This window comes from Rhinolophus hipposideros (genome assembly GCF_964194185.1).
Source record: "Rhinolophus hipposideros genome assembly, chromosome: 14".
Classification (NCBI taxonomy): domain Eukaryota; kingdom Metazoa; phylum Chordata; class Mammalia; order Chiroptera; family Rhinolophidae; genus Rhinolophus; species Rhinolophus hipposideros.
This window is the reverse complement of record NC_138060.1, coordinates 26,744,215-26,759,574: the sequence shown is the minus strand read 5'-3', so window position 1 is coordinate 26,759,574 and position 15,360 is coordinate 26,744,215. Positions and strand designations below refer to the sequence as shown.

The 15,360-nt window shown below is 38.4% G+C and overlaps 1 protein-coding gene across 6 annotated transcripts in view; it reads left to right on the top strand.

Moving 5' to 3' along the window:
• Positions 1–243: 243 nt before the first annotated feature.
• RAF1 (Raf-1 proto-oncogene, serine/threonine kinase) overlaps positions 244–15,360 on the top strand; it is a 60,087-nt gene continuing 44,970 nt past the window's right edge. Inside the window, exon 1 of one of the 6 annotated variants that reach the window (XM_081071993.1) lies at positions 244–627. The gene's annotated coding sequence lies outside the window, so the exon portion shown is untranslated. The remainder of the gene's footprint in view (positions 628–15,360) is intronic. The other 5 variants (XM_081071991.1, XM_081071988.1, XM_081071992.1 and 2 more) reach the window with 5 other exon arrangements.

The following is a 15,360-nucleotide window of genomic DNA, read 5'->3' as shown; positions in this document are numbered from 1 at the left end:
GGCTTGCCTTCCTCCCCTCTCTAGGCCTCAGCCCCCCTTCGAGGCGGCTAAGCTCGGCCCTTCTCACCGCCCACCGCCTCTCCCCGGGCTCGGCCGCTACCGCCGACAACCTGCCCGCTCCGAAATGGCGACCGGCGAGCTCGCGCGGCCACGCCCCCTCCCTGGGAGGCGGGGCTGAATTCAGGCCGGAGCGATAGATGCCGGAGCCGAGTTTGAAGTCGGCTGCCAGGCTCGCGCAGAAGCAGACAGCCGTGGCTCTTTTAGGTCGGGAGGAGGAGCGCCGAGTGGAGGGCTCGCTTGCCGGGGCCGCCCGAGAGTTTCTTCATCGCGGCTGCTGGGGCCGCCATCTTAGATGGCGGGAGTAGGACGAGAGCGAGCTTGAGACGCGCTCCTTTTCCTGCCGCTCTCTTTGGGCCCCAAAGAGGGCCAGCTGGCCGGGCTTTGGGGCGTGTGCCCTGAGGCTCGGAGCGCGAGTGCGACGATGCGGGGGCTGCCCGGGGCCCCGTCCCCTGGGCTGGGGACGCGCCGAATGTGACCGCCTCCCGCTCCCTCACCCGCCGCGGGGAGGAGGAGCGGGCCAGACGCCGCTGCCGGACGACGGGACACGGAGGCGGCCCGGCTCTTCAGGTAGGCGGCAGGGCCGGGCCCTGGATGCCGAGGAAGCCGGGCGGTGGGGCCGGGGGCCGGCCTCCCTGGCGGCCCGGCCGGACGCTGCTGACGGAGTGGTCCCGACGGCTGCGGGGTGGAGGGCCCGCGCCAGGCCGCTGTCACCCCGGTTGGCGCTGAAGGGCGGGGGGGCCCCAGGACTCGGTGTCATGGCCGGCGAGCCGAGTTCCCACAGCTCCACTCTGGTTTCCTTGTGTTCCGGGGAAACGGGCCAGCGCCACCCCTGTACCTGGTGCACAGTGCTCATATTTTGGCAGTGGGGAAATCCGCCCCTGGGTGCCCGCCTCTGTCTGTTGTCACTACCTTTTCTTATGGCCGCGGAGTGGGGGACCTGGGCTCGCATCTTCTCTCCAGGTCCGTCACTCCAGTGGCAGCCTTTTTTAGGGGAGACGACCGAAATCCGGGACGAGAGGAGGAAATGGGTCACTGCCCCACAGAGGCGTAGGGGCCTCGCCTTGGGTTGCAGGACCCTGTGGGTTACGAACGAAAGGTTTGGGAGGCGTGTGCTGACAACTGGCCTCGGGAGGGATGCCCCGGAGTGAAGATGCAGGGCGTTCTTTTGTGTCGGCTGAGAGCCGCCGGGACGCTGCAGCTGCACAGGCTTTGCGGCGCGGGGCGCTGCGCAGAGGGGAGTTGGGACGTCGGGAGAGGGGAGGCGGCCGCGTCCATTCATTGTTCTCTTTCCAGCGCTCTGGGTGTGCCCGCTGGCGTTCAGCCTCTGGTGGGAAGAAGGACAGGCCCTCCTGTGTCCCCGTGACATGGGACCGGCTTCCAGGGGATCACAGAATCTCAGGAGGGGATGGATTCAGGGCGCGTCCTTTCAGGATTTCGGTGTGCCGTTTCCTTTGTGGGCTTAGTGGAGGGAGTCTCGGCCCTTGGTTGGCTCCCAAGGCGGTGAAAACAATGCGCTGTGAGAAGGATGGGCTCACCCGGTGTTGTGGGAGGTGGGAACCACTCGTTTTTCCCGGGGGAGTTGAGGAAGCCTGTCCGCCGGCGGGGACTTCTGCGCGGAGTTGTGGCGTGATGAGTAAGTGGTCACCAGGTGAGGAGGAGGGGAGAGCATTTGAAAGGGAACAGCTGGTACAAGGCTTAGAAACATGCGAGGGGTTGGAATGAGTTTGGGGAGCAGCAAACAGTTTGGGGTGCAGGAAGGAAGCGTGAGAGTTCAGGGTCTAAAAGAAAAGCTGGCTCGCTTGTGAAGGATGTTTGTTGAAGGTAGTGAACTAGTGGATTTAATTTGGATTGTTTTCAATGAGTGTTGCTATTTTTTTTTTTTTTTTTTGCTGATAACTTATTTTCTCCTTTTGCTGATACTGAAGCTGATATAATTGAAAACATTTACTTCGTTAAACCCAGTTAACATGTTTGATAAGTGCTTTACACGGCGGTGAATGAACTGAACATATTTTTAGGGATTCTTGCAGAAGATTTTTCTAAAGTTACAATTGCTCACAAAAATGTTGACTTTATAAATGTAGTGTACTAATACTGCATTTTGAATGGTTGTTCACAACAACTCATGCTCCCCAGTCATATATAAATTGCCAGATTATATAAAAAGTCTCAAAAAAATGTAGAATGCAAGTGGGTATTTTTAGTTTAGAATATGTGTTTTATATAGTTAACTGTTTCTTTGGATTGATTCCATGCATTCCAATTCTGTTATCAAGTCTTTAGCTCTATGAACATAATTTCCTCAAAATAGCCGTATTGTTGTGATTAATGCTGTGCTAAAGTGATTATTGTGATATTAACAGGCTTTGTTTAGCAGTTCCTAAATCTTTCTTGGGTTGTGATGCTTCTATACCACTGAAGGACATTAAGGTTCTTTTCAGACTCATCAATCACAGGTGTCAATCAAGTGGTCCCCTGTCTGGAGGGGAACAGCCCATCCCAGAGAAAAGAAATAAAAACTCCAGACCCCCCACCCTCCACCAAAGGGCCTTGAGCCGCTCTTCTTGGTGCTCAGTACACTCCTAATTCTTTGGTACTATCTCTTCTAGTAAACTTTTTTCACTTAAAAAAAAAAAAATTCTTTTCATGGTGACAGAACTGGAGTAGACTTTCAGTGGTGAGCACACAATGTAATATTCAGATGATGTATTATACAACTGTACAACTGAAATTTATATAATCTTATTAATCTCTGTTATTCCCCTTCCCCCCGTAAATTTAATTTAAAAAAAGTTTCTTTTGGCTTGTTTCTACCCTTATCACTTCAAGGGCTAAACTGTTTAAATTGCAACAGAAACATTTGACCCAATTGATTGAACACTGGATACTTGGGAAAATAAACCTGTTACTGTTTCTGTTGTAAAAGCTTATCTTTTAGGTATGTGGTATTTGTGATATAAATTGTAGTGGAATTGCTTAGTCTTGATAAACTTTTGTCAATAGTTGAAAAAATGGTTACGCCTTCAGAGTAGAAGACTTGAGTGAAATACATTAGAACATATTTTATGGAATTTGGTTTAGCAGAAGAAAACAGTGAAAAGCAGATTAAGCTGGTCATTTATGATGAAAAGTATCTAAAAGATGAAATGGAGAATGGTTAAACCTCAAGTGTTGTATTACAACTGCTCTGATACTAGTTGCTTTTAGTTTGAAACATGCCATTTGTGAAATCCAAAGTAGGTGGTTTGCTCTGAAGATTAAACAACTTGGAAGTTAAGTTTGACTTTTCCAGAAGCACTAGATTACTCATTAAATGGAAAATATAATTAATAACTTCAAATTACTATTTCAAGTAGTCTGTTAGTAGTAGATGTAGTATTCTACTACATTTTAATTTCAGATAAAACTTTGTTGGTAATCTGCCTAAAAACAGGAAAATGCTACATGAGGGAGTGCTTTTGTTTGCATGTTAGGAACATAATAGGCCATACATAATAATCCTGGTCTTGGGAGGAGCTTGTTAGCCAAACAGCATGCCTCAATGTTGACTTGCAGAGGAGAATTTTAAATATTGCCTTTGAAAGACAGTGGACTAATGTGGCAGTAGGGGGTTTATGAAACCACAAAATCATGCTTTGACTTGAAAAGGTTTTTTTGTTTTTTAAATTGTGTAGAACATGGAAGTTTGATTTCAAAACAAATGGCTGTAGTTGGAAAATTGCTCACCTCGACTAAATTAATTGGAAATCAAGGAACACTGGGCTCATTTAGAATGAGGTTGTTTAGGATTTAGGTTGTCTTATTTTGTGTATATTATTTGTGTTCATGGATGTGTATGGATGGATAAGAACTATTGAATAAACTGAGTAGGTTCAAAATGTAATACGAGATACTTGTGTTACAATTCAGTTAGTGTTTTGTGTATAGGGCTAAACTACCTTGTCTATAATCTTCATGATAGTAATGGCTGGCTATTTTATTCTTGTTTTAAAAGTTGTGAGTAAAAATTCCTTAATTATGTGTAAAGTTTTCATCTTGAATTTACAGTAATTGAGTCTTCTGTTCCCTCATCTCTCCCAAAATACTTGTAGCTTTCAATGATTTTAGTATTTAACTTCAGATTTGCTAGCCTTTCTTCTAAAATTACTCCTAGAACCTCAGTTTAACCGAGGAAAACGTCAAGTGAATGTTGTTTTTTTGTTACTGGCCCACGCTATCTGAAGTCTCTTTGGCATATCACAAAGTGTGTTATTTGCTTCACGTTCCAGTGTACATAGTTTTTCTTGAGGAACACTTGACACATAGTTTTATTTTTAGACCAGATTCTAAGGGATTTTACTGGGTGGGGGGGTTAATAATCCTACTACTAGTTTAGAATTTTGAAACCATTGTGATTTGGAGATTGTTTGCATTTTTGGTTAATAAATGGGAAGCAGCAGGCAATGAATGGCAGGCAGTCAGTGTTTTAGGGTAACCCAATATGTGTAATTGCTTCTGAGGACCTTGTGGGCTCCACCAGTGTCATCTTCTCCTCTTTCTACTTGTTGTATTTCATTTGCTGTCGTTTAATAGCGAGAGAAAGTACATCTTTCCTGTTTTAGTCAAGATGTTCTTTCCTATTTTCTTCCAGTCAGCTATGGAAAGCAAAAGTGGTCTGATATCTTTGAAGCCAGTTAACATTAAGTATCACATTTGGTCAAAGTATTTACCTTTCCATCCATGTACATTTCTGATGGATGAGTCAGGCTACTTAATGTTTAACTATGTTAATATATCTTTAAAATGATGAATTTTCATTCTTAAAATGGGTACTTTGGAGGCATCCTTTTCAGCCTCGAATAGCTTTTAATATCTGTCCTTTACCTAGGTTTGGAATAGATGAAATCTTGAGTTTTCCTATGACTGGTTTTCTGTGGCAAATCTCATTAGGAAGCTCAGAGTTTCTGTGAGAGGCATTTCCCTGGATCCAGACAGCTGGTTCAGACTGAAAGGAGCTCTCTCTCATTTGCATTTAACGAAGTTTATTTACAATACAAAAAACTGGAAAGAGTTCAAATATTCAACAATAATAAAATGATTGCATAAACTGGTACAGCCACTTGATGGGGCACTATGCTTTTCATTAAATACGGCATTTATTAAGCATTTATGACATGGAAAATGCTTAACACAGAATTACGTATCTGGAAGGCTCACAGTAGTATATAAAAACTTAATACAGTGGAATATTATTTAGTAATAAAAAGAAATGATATACTGATACAGTTTTCAACATGTGTAAACCATGCAAACATGTTAAATGAAAGAATCCAGTCAGAAAAGACCATGTATTTTATGATTCCATTCATGTGAAATGTCCAGAATAGGCAATTCTACAGAGACAGTTAGATTACTGGTTGCCCAGGGAGGGCCGGAGCGAGTGGGGAATAGGCAGTGACTGATAGAGGTTTCTTTTTGGGGTGATGAAAATGTTCTAAAATTGATTGTGGAGCTGGATGCCCCACTCTGAATAGAATGAAAGTTATTGAATTGTGCACTTTACCTGAGTGAGTTGTCTGGTATGTGAATTATATATCCTAAGCTGTTAAAATTCCAAACCTACACATAGGAAGAAAACACATGTAGGTGTGAGCAGTGGTTGTTAAACAGGAGAAATAAGGATAATGTTCCTTTTTATACTTTCCATATTCTCTGAATACATATTGCTTTTATAATAGAAAAGAACATTTAATAAAAATAAGTCAATCCAGTTCATGGCATGGGCCCTTATGTCATTTAAAGCATTCAGTCACTATCAGATTACGTTGACAACTTTATTTTTGAACTACTTTCAACTATTTTCTGCTTCCTTCAGATTAGTTCAGACTTTTATTACTATTCTTTCCATGCCAGTGCATTCTCCACATTGCTGCCATATTTACTTTCTTTATGTGCAGATTCTTAAAAATTAAATTTTATTAATTTTTTGACTAGCTAATACAGTCACGTGCTGCAAAGTTAAAAGGATACAGAAAGTAATGGTGTGCAGAGGAATTCTACCTTCCTCTTTGTTCTCCAGCTACCCAGCTTTCTTTCATTGAGGGGAATATGTTTTGGGGTTCTTATGGATCCTTTCTGTGATGATACAGGAATATTCAAGTGTAATGTGATGGCCTTACTTCCTTTGAAAATCTTCCAATAGTCTCCTCCATTGCCTGTGAGACTAAGCATACAGTTCTTTTATGTCTTATTAACATGAATTCCTCTTTACTGGAATTCAAAAACCATTTTTTTTTAGCATTTAATAGATGCAGGCTACTGTGCTTGGTGCAGAGTGAATAAGGCAAGTTCCTGCCTTCAGTGACCTTATCTAATGAAGAGAGATTGGCCTGATTTCCTCACTTTTATCTGTCCCTCTTTTAAGAGCCATTTTGAACACCATCTTCTAAATATCATTTCCTGATCTTTTTCTCTCATTGTTTCCTTCCTTGAGCCTTGTCTTCTACTCTTTGCATTTATTTTTCTTATGGCCTTTATCATATGGTCATTTGTGAGCTTGCCATTCCATTAGATTATAAGCTCAAATTAATGCTTCAAACTCAATGTGCAATTCCTTATTTATTGATATCTGTGAAAAAAATTTTCCTTTTGAGAGCCTGAAGGACCAGCCCCTGTGCTTTGGTGAAAGTGTTGCTTCTAGATTCCAACACTAGTTTTTATGCTACCCTTTATTTAATTAAAATGATTTGTGTAAGTACTTTTTTGGTACTGTGCACTGTAGACTTTATACGTGTTTATTGTAATACATATTTTATTAAATATTTGTTTACCCCTCTCTCTTTCCTTAGAGGACTGTATCTTAATCACCTTTGAATACCCAGAGTTTAGCACAGTGGCATAGCTCCTGATTGCAGTACAATTTGTTGTATGTAAGGTGCTAAATAATGTTTATTGAATTGTTTTTGTATAGATGTCTTACGTCTCTAGGTAGACGTAAGCTCCTTAAAAGTGGGGCATGTCTTACTCTTGTTTATAAATCTCCAGTTCCTAAAACTTTGTTTTGATTATGTAACAAATATTAATTGAATGATTGGAGATTCTGAGGTTAATCACCTGTGGATTTAGTAGTTCCTTACTACCGCCCATTATTTACACACAAATGCTTACAATTAAGTGGATATACTTACTAAACTCATACTCGAAACTTTGTAATTTAGGACATCTCTTGAAAGAGTTACTTTGCTTAGCCTCCCCCTCTTGGGCATTATCTGTAGAGTGGTCTGGGTTCTTCCTCCCAGCTCCTTGAAGACATTCGCCTGGTTTAGCAGCTCCTGACTCATTGGCCCAAGCTGCTGTCTATTTCCTTCTACATTCATGGGCTTTATACATGGAAGAAAGTTGTAACCAGAGAGAATGAGTGGGTAAATGATTTTCTTCTACATTCCTTGTCTTTAGTCTGGACTGGAATTAGAGTGGGATTGTGAATTGTGAGAGAAGAGATCATAACCTTCATGATAATTATTTATCTAGCTGTTTGACACTGCAGAGTGGGCCCCTAAGGGTTTTTTATATTTATGGGGTGGTGATGGTGGTAAACTATACATAACAAAATTTATCATTTTAACCATATTTATGTGGACTATTCAGTGGCATTTAGTACATTCACAACATTGTGCAACCATCACCACTATTTCCAGAACTTTTTTACAATCCCAAACAGCACTCCGAGGAATAACTCCCTATTCCTCCCTACCCCCAGCCTCTGGTAAACTGTTCTATATTCTTTCTATGAATTTGCGTATTCCAACTACTTCATATAAGGGAAATCACATTTGTAATTTTGTGTCTGGCTTATTTTACTTAGTGTGTTTTGAAGGGTCATCCATGTTGTATCACGTATCAGTATTTCATTCCTTTTAATGGTTGAATAATATCTGTGTGTGTGTTTATCTGTTCATCCGTTGATGGCCTTTTGGGTTGTTTCCACCGTTTGGCTGTTGTGAGCAATGCTGCTGTGAACATCGGTTTACAAGTGTCTTTAGTTTTTGCTTTCCTTTGAGGATATGTCTGGGAGTGGAATTGCTGGATCATGTGTTGTTCTGTTTAAACTTTTGAGGAACCGCCAAATGGTTTTCATAGCAACTGCATCGTTTTACATTCCCACCAGCAATGCAGGAAGGTTCCAATTGCACCACATCCTTGCCAACACTTGTTATTTTCTGTGTTTTTTTTTTGTATGATAACTGTCCTAATGGATATGACGTGGCCCTAGGCCTTTTCTTTCTCCTAATTATTAATAGATCTAATAGATAAATCAGAAGCTTAGAAGTTGGCTATATTTGCGTCTTAGGGACTTTTTTCTCCCTTATAAATGTCTTTGTATATAATGTTCTTCAAAGAGATAAATTAATCAGAATTAATGATTCATCTTTTTTGAAAAGAATTTGTTTTTTTTTTAATAGTATAAGCTGGTACATGTAGTTGTAGTTACCATTCTTTATACCCCCATACCTTCTTAATCTAAAATGTATTCAGTCACTGGTGAAAGATGATTTCAGTTAATCATGGTTGATAAGATACATTAACTGAAAAAAGTAGAATACTAAAATAGGTACAAGAAGATCCCATTTTTATAAAGAAAAATATAAGTATATATGCAAAAAAAGGCTATGTGTATGTCCACAAATGTTGGCAAAAGCCATTTATAGGTTATTTATTTTTTGTATTTTTCCATGTTTTTCAGCACCCCCCAACATGTATTCTGTAAGCAGTCAATGTACCTTTTTAAAGATTAGTTGATTGGGAAATATAAATTATTGCTAAAACCTATATATGTATGTGTGTTATCTGTATGGGATTATAAGCTTGGAGAGAAACACTGAAGAATGTTAGGCTGTTAACATAGGTTGCTTGCCGGGGTTAGATGGGAGAAGCAAAGAAAGGGTAAAGCAAAGAAGGTCTTAAAAAACAAAAGACCACTGATTTATATATCATTTAGGTGCTATAGGAAAAAATAAAGCAGGGCAAAAAGTTTAGAGGTTACTGAGGATGTGGACAGGTTGGTTGCTGTTTAAAATAGCTGTGTTTGTAAAGTCATTAAATAGGAAGATTTAAAGTAAGAGGAAAACAAAGTTGTGTAAAAAGTAAAAACAGCTGTACTATTCATCATCAGGTTTATTTCTTTGTGGACTTTTTCTCTACTCATTCCCTGGATAGATACACTTTAGCTTTTGTCTTACACATCTATCTGTTGAAATGCTACCCCTTCTATTAGGTTGGTGCACAAGTTAATTGCGGTTTAAAAGGTTAAAAATAATTGCAAAAACCACAGTTACTTTTGCACTAACCCAATAGTTCAAATACTACAGTGAAATCATCCTTGATTGCCCACTTCTTCCTCCACTCAAGCTATAAGTGACCTTTCCACACTGAATTCTTGGAGCAGTTTTCTTAAGAAATTGCACCCCGCCCCTGCAAAAAAAAAAAAAAAAATGCCACCACATTTTGTTGTAGGGCTGCTTGTCATCCTGAAAGCCCTTAGTACAGTGCTTATCATGGTCTTTGGTAAATGATGATGAATTTTTCCTTCTACTTTAAAACCTCCTGGAAGGCAAAGGCTATGTCTTTCTGAACTTTATATTTTTCAGAGCAACTAGCAGTTGAAATTTGTTTTCTTAGGAACTATTGAATGAGTATTGCTCCTTTTTCCTCGTTTCCTCTCAGTTCTATGCCAGGTTGCAATACATAGAGAAGCATTCTGGTTCTTTATATATCAGTATTTTCATGTGGTAGATAGTGGATTCACTTATTTTATATTTCAGGTCTTTTTGAGGAAGGCTAATGCTATTTTTTAAATCACTTGTTGATTATGCAAGGTTTGCCACTAAAATTCATGCCTTTTATGTGGAACAGAAATCGATGGTACAAGGTTAAGTCAGAGTTTCCAGGTATTAACTTAGCAGGATGAAATATCTGGGTGATTTTTTTGTTTGTTTCCCTTCCTTCCCCTTTCACTGTGTAACTTTTTTTTTCTTTATCGTTACCTGGCCATCAGTATGATCATCTCTAAAGCACATTTTATTTGTGCACTGTATATTTTGTGTCAGTGATATGCTTTGTAAATGTTCATTTTAAACTAGCAGTTGCTGCCTAAATGAGAAAAAATGACTGATTTGGAGATGAAAAGTAAAACTTGGATTTTGAGTTCAGACAAAGTGACTTAAAATGAAAATATAAAAATAATGAAAAACTAATTTGTGACGTAAGTTAAAAATGAAATTGGCTTCAGACGTCTTTCACTGTGGAACTGATAGGTTTAACATAATTGTTTTGAACTAGCAATTTAAACTTGTATTTTAAAATTAATTACCTTTTTAAAAAGTTAGAATCCTTTCTAAACGTGGGCAGCCCCTGCTTGCTAATTTTTTAGAAGGGTAGAGTGTCACATTTCTTCATGTGCGTTTGTGCTGGCCAGTCATCTGATGCAGTTACCAGTTTGTGGTCAGAAATTGAGAAAGAGGAGTGAGGAAACTCAAAATATTGACACACATACCACCTTGCAGTGTCAGAGTGCCCTTTTGGACTGGTTGGGAAACCGTAGCCTAAGCCTTTTCCAAACTAGACATATTGTTTTGTAGCTTGAATGAGACGTGTTTGATTTTTAAGTGTTTGAGCATGTCTGTTTAGCAGAACTTTTCATGTACGAGGGTGATTTTTTTCTAGAGTTGTGTGACCAGTTGAATTAAAAAAAAAAAAAGAATGCACAAAGCACCTATTTCCTAAAGAAAATTGTGGTAATCTTGAAAAATTGATCATCTAGTCTCTCAGATCGAGAAATAGTAATATGCATGATAACCACATTAAAATCTGAGTATTCAACCATGGTTTTGCTCTGCCTCAAAAAACTTTTTTTAATAGTTCAGGAATTTTAGCCACCTTTCCTGACCTGAGTAGAAATACTTACTTTCATTACTCTTTCTTTCTGTAAGGTGATACTGAATCATTTTCTATTGCTTTACATGTGAAAACTCTTCTTTAAATCTTAACTATTTCATTTAGGGATATAGTTTAAAATAATACTTTTAGAAATATTCTTTTAAAATGTTTCCCTTTATCACTAATCAATATTTCATAAACTTCTAGGAAACTTCTTATCACTTAAGTATGTGTAAAACGTACCGAGTTTATACAAGCACTTTAGGCGAGATTGTGGGGTTCATACTGAAGCCTTTAATCTAAAGCTTGGGGTGATTAGGGGGTACCCGCCTAATGTTTTCTCTTAAACATTTTTCATTTAATGGAGGAACTTCCCTCTTTGGAAAGTTTTCTGTGTTAGTTTTGCCAGTTCTTAAGAGAGTGTTTAAGATGCTTGTAATTTTATATGATAGGTAATACTCTGAAAAGTGAGCTTTTGTGGAAAGATTTCTAAAATGATTGCATTGGCTTTTGTGGTTTTAAAGGTTCATTATACAATTACGTAATCAAAATTGAGTAGACACGTCTTTGGAATAGTATTCTGATCATAAATGCTATTGGAGTCATTAAAAATTATGTACTTAGTTTATTTTATTGCTACCATTTCTCCTACTCTATACTCCCAATCTATTTTCTAATTTTCTGATTTATCAGAGATACTTACAGTGTTAGAATATTTTAACTAGTTAACTGATTTGGTTTGCAAGCAGAGGAGGAGGAACTGGTAGCAAGAGCTTTAAAAGCCTATGTCTGGGCAGCTAGGTAATATCACAACAGAATTTTAACTGAAGGGCAGTGTCTAGGTTATTTTGATTTATAGAAAGTCTTTTATATTGACTAATATTCAGTGAGGCATGGTTTGTAGTTCAGTCTTTAATTACATGCAGATTTTATTTTATTTAACCTGTATTACCAACTCTGGGGAGAAAATTTTTTTTAAATTTTTTAAGATTTGGTCTTTTGCTTCCTTTTTGTTTGCATTCTTTTATGATGTCTTTACCCATCACTTTATTTGTTGAATAAGTGAATGAACCTTTCTGAATCACTTCATTTTAGTCTTTTGTATATGGGAAACAGCAGTTTTTTCCTTTTAATCTAATCTAGAAATATTTTTATTTTATGGATGAGTGAAGACCACTTAAAATTATTAATATAGCAAATAAGTTGTGTAAATTGGAGATTATTTTGTTAAATATGCTTTTTACATGAGTATGACTTTTTTTTATTAAAGACTTTATTGGGGAAAGGGAACAGGACTTTATTGGGGAACAGTGTGTATTTTTCCAGGATTTTTTCCAAGTTGTCCTTTCAATCTTAGTTGTGGAGGGCGCAGATCAGCTCCAGGTCCAGTTGCCGTTGCTAGTTGCAGGGGGCACAGCCCACCATCCCTTGCGGGACTCGAGGAATTGAACGGCAGCCTTGTGGTTGAGAGGACACTGGCCTATGTCGGAATCGAACCGGCAGCCTTTGGAGTTAGGAGCATGGAGCTCCAACCGCCTGAGCCACTGGGCTGGCCCTGGGGAGAAAATTTTTGGAATGAGGATAAAAAAGAATGGCTTAAAAGAAATTTATAGAATCTTTATTGTATTTGTCTTAAATCCTTATCCATTTATAATAATTAGCTTTCTGAATAAAAGATTATATTTTTGATACACCCTTTATTCTTTATCATTCAATAGATAAGAAAGGAAGGCCAAGTTAGAAAAAGCATTAGGAATACCAGGATAGTGAGTTTAAATTGTTTAGAAGTGAAGTAAACATCTCTTAAATACGAAGAAAAATTAAAGTTATAATGTATAGGACGTGGTATATATTTTCCTTTCCTCCACATACAGGTCTGATGCATTACTTATAAATAATATTTATTTAAAAGTACCATAATAGTAACAATACATAATTAAATCAGTATGTTACAATACAGCTGTAATTTAATGAGGACTTAAATTTTATTTGTTTTTCTTCTCTTAAATTGTCACTAAACCTTTTGAACTTTATATTTTCTTCATCTAAAAAAGTAGTAGGAATAGTACCTGCTTTAGCCTGTTTACTTTTAACAGTCCTGTGAGACAGTGGTGAGGAGAGCTGTAAAGTTCTGTAAAATTATGTTCTCTTGACTAAAGTAAACTTTCTGAAATCAATCTCAATTACACAGAATGCATAGCTACATTCTCAGAAACTAGGTTTTAGGTAGATTGAGTCTTAAAACCTCTTGACTCTCTTAGGCAGAAGTTTTAGGACTTTTTGGTTCTTGTACATTGAACTCCTGGAAAGCTTCCTGGGTTGATCAGGATTGCTGTAATTGATTTTTCTTACTATGGTCCAAAGGAATCTAACCCCATCTTTCAGGAGAGAAGCTGTGTGACTGAAGAATCAATGATAAATATTGAGTGAGTTCTCTACTGTGGGCTCTATCTCCAGAAATTGGTATAGTGGCATTTCCAGTCATCAAACATTTATGCCTCAGATTAAGCTTTAAAGCTTAAAGCATAGGACTCCAATCACTTAAAATTATACACTAAGTATTGCTAGTTACATTTTCATAATTGTAGTCTTATCAGATTTGACTTGGCCTGAGGCTACTTAATAGTATTTTGTATGTATGCTGCTCCCTAATAGTTGTGCACCTTAAACATAGTCTTGCTTTCAAAACATTTTAATAGCATTTGGTAAACTCAAAAAGCAAAACAAGACCCATCTAGGGTCTTTGAGAAGTTTGTCTTCTATACTTTATTAATCTGGCATTATTCATTTTTAGAAATGCCTCTGAGTATAGCAATTCACTGAAATTATTGCTAGAGCTCAGGCACAGTGTGAGAAGGCTGAAATGAATGTGTTGAATTAAAAATGCCTTTATCACAACTCGATGTTCTGGATTTTGAGCATCAGAATAAATTACAGAAGCGTCCTTGGTAAAGATCACTTTGAACAGCTTATTAGGAATTTTACTAGGAGATGTTGATTTCTTTTAAATTTTTTAACAAGTAAGTTTTCACAAACATAGTGTGGCTTCTATATTTACTACCTTTTTACTTTGTTCCATCCTTAACATGTTTACATACCTGAGTGTTCCTACGTGCTATAACCGGTTTCTCAGCCCCATGGTGCTTTGTGTAGACTGGGGCCTGAGGATTGTGGGAACAGTTCTCAGAACTCTGCAGGCTCCCTGGAAATACATACAGTACAGCCTTTGCCAACAGAATGCTTGCGACTTCTTTGCTGATGCCTTATGGTTGAGTGGTAGGTACTCTGCTCTTAAGAGCATTTGCTTTGTTGCCTGAGGACAGAAGTGCAGTATTGTAAATGGGATTTGTACCATGCTGTACCAATGTTTAGACTTAAAAAAGATAATTCTTGAAAGTGTAAAGAGATGAAAATCACTGGTCTCCTGCTTCTACTCTCTTCAGAGCTTTCTGCTTAGCATATAGCAACAAACTCATTGGGTGTAATGGTGCATGTTGTTCATGGAAACCCTCAGGAATGTATTCCTGCTTTTAAAAAAATAGGAGTTTGCTGTAAAAGTTGAGTTTTTCTTAACTGTATTTTTTAATTATTCAAGAAGAGGGTTGAGAAATTTTTGTTGCACCACGGAAATCAGCTCATTAATGGTGGCCTATAAAACTTGGCATGCAACAGTCCCTTGTTGATCTTCATTGAGAAATTCGCTTCCTGGTTTTACTAAATGGAGACTTATTCTTAGGGCAGCGACATTATGGCCGATGGAGTTTGGCTCATAGCACATCCAGAGAAAGTAGTGACTACTATTCAATCACAGAATCATTTGCAAACATGATGTGAAAATATAGCAGATCAACCACTGTTTAGCTTTTGCACATTCTGGAAATTGCTGGAAACAGTTAACAAAATTTTAAACTTGTTTCACTGAATCACTCCTGTTTATCCCTTAATTTTACTGTTACTCCTAATTATTTATTTTACCCCTTAACTATTTACTATTTACTCCTTAATGTTAGGGAATATCTGGTTGGTTTCTTGGTTGACAAATTCTGTACACAAGAATATTTTAAATTAACACCCAAGAATCTAAACTATAACTAGCTTTGTTTGGTAGTGCTTAAGAAAGCATTCTTGTTCTGGGACATGTACCCAAAATATTTGGGAATTATTGTATTTCCTTTAAACTGAATGATGTACGCCTTCCCCCAATATGAAATTCCTCTTTCTACGTGTTCTTTTGCATTCTTGTATGTTTAAAAACACATTACATTTCTTAGTAGGGGCACTGTGGTTTAAAACCACTTTATTTTCGGCAGTGTATATTTAGGACAAATTGGGTATATGTGTAGGTGGAAAATGTTTACAGTTTAGTGTGACAGATCAGGTGAACAA